The sequence below is a fragment of the Myotis brandtii genome, unplaced genomic scaffold, assembly GCF_000412655.1.
Source record: "Myotis brandtii unplaced genomic scaffold, ASM41265v1 scaffold136, whole genome shotgun sequence".
Lineage (NCBI taxonomy): Eukaryota > Metazoa > Chordata > Mammalia > Chiroptera > Vespertilionidae > Myotis > Myotis brandtii.
In genome coordinates this window covers 5,523,017-5,524,681 of record NW_005354829.1, presented here as the reverse complement: position 1 = coordinate 5,524,681, position 1,665 = coordinate 5,523,017, and positions in this window count along the sequence as shown.

The window sequence follows — 1,665 nt, the reverse complement described above, 5'->3', positions numbered from 1 at the left end:
GGTGCAGCTCGACTTCCGGCGCCGCCTCCCCACCGCGCTCCCAGGCGTTGGGACCGGCGCGCGTCCGGTCCTGTGTGCTGTGCCTTGTGGTTTTCCCTTCTCACTCAGTACGGTAGCAGCTTCAGTCTTTTTATCCTTTTCGCTCGTGTTTCATCGCCTGTGCCACCATCGTGGTGTAGAGGAACCTCGGAGGTAGTCACCCGGTGCCAGCAGCCTCAGGTCTGCCACGAGTTGGCGAGTGCCCCTCTGAAACGCAGTGTGCTTGTCTGGAACATGGGAATGGAAGTGCTGACCGCGGAGGGTCGTCCTAAGGATGAAAGGAGTAAATCACTTCCTGGACACAGCCTGCTGGTAGCTAACCCGTCAGTTGCGCATTATTGTTATAATTTGACCTGCACGTTAGTGGTATAAGTGACAGAGGTTAGGCTAAAGGCTCCAGGCGGCTGAAGCTGGGAGTACGGAAGAGAGCGGTAGTATGTTCCGCAGCACTTTTAATGTTCTAATTGTTCGTTCATTTACTATTTCGCCTTTCTCCTCCCAGTAAACTCCACGAGGACAAAAATTTCGTTCTTTTTTCATTGCTCTATCCCCAGCACTTCTAACTGTCTGGCACATACCATGTGCTCAGTCAGTATTTTTGAATGAGTGGATGAGTTACACAATGCTGGTGGCCTGGAGAGTGTAAGAGAGGTAACATTTCATTTCTGCCCTGGCCGGGTTGCTCAGTTGGTTGGAGCGCCCTCCCCTGTACACCAAAAAGGTTGCAGGTTCTATACCCCCGCAGGGCACATACCTAAGGTTTGGGTTGGTGCCCAGTCAGGGTGGGTACCTGGGGACCGGAGGCAACCCATGGATGTTTCTTCCCTCTCACATCAGTGTTTCTGTCTCTCTGCCTCTCTCCAAAAAACACACACAAAAAACACAACATATCTTCGGGTGGGGATTTTTTTAAGTTTTTATTTCCTTGTGCCTTTTATGTATCATTTGAGAGGATTATCAGCTCTTCATGCTGATCCTTTCAAAGTCCAGCACATTAAAATTAATATAAAATGTTAATCTCTTATGAGTTGATGACCTTCAATTCCATGGTGTTTTTACCTTGTGGTTCCCTGAAGATCAAGGACAGCTGAGCACAGAACCTCTGTGTCTCTGGATAAATAAGAGTCAAAATCAATTGCTCTCTAACCCAGTCTCATTTCCAGGCTGCAGACTGGTAACTTACACTTTGTCTCACAAGTACCAAATGGTAAATTCACATTAAAATTTTTATTTTAATTTACTAGCTTAAAATCAGCCTTTAGATTATTCAAAGAATTGTCACTTTTACGCCATAATCTCCTAACCATTATTATCATGATGAATATCATTATGATCAACTAGGCAGCATACACATTTCTACTCCACCATCAGACTTCTGGGTTTCTAATTCAATCTCATAGATAGTAACTTGTGACTTTGGACTTAGCTTCTGTGCCTCAGTTTCTGTATCTGTAAATTAGGATATTATATGTATCTTAAGGTTTTTATAAGGATTAAATGAATTACTTAGATATTTTCATATGTGACATGTCAGCAATAATTAATTACAAAGAGCTAATACTTTATTATGATAATTACTAATGTCAACATATTTTAAAATGAACGTAAAAACTGGAAAGGTGCTTT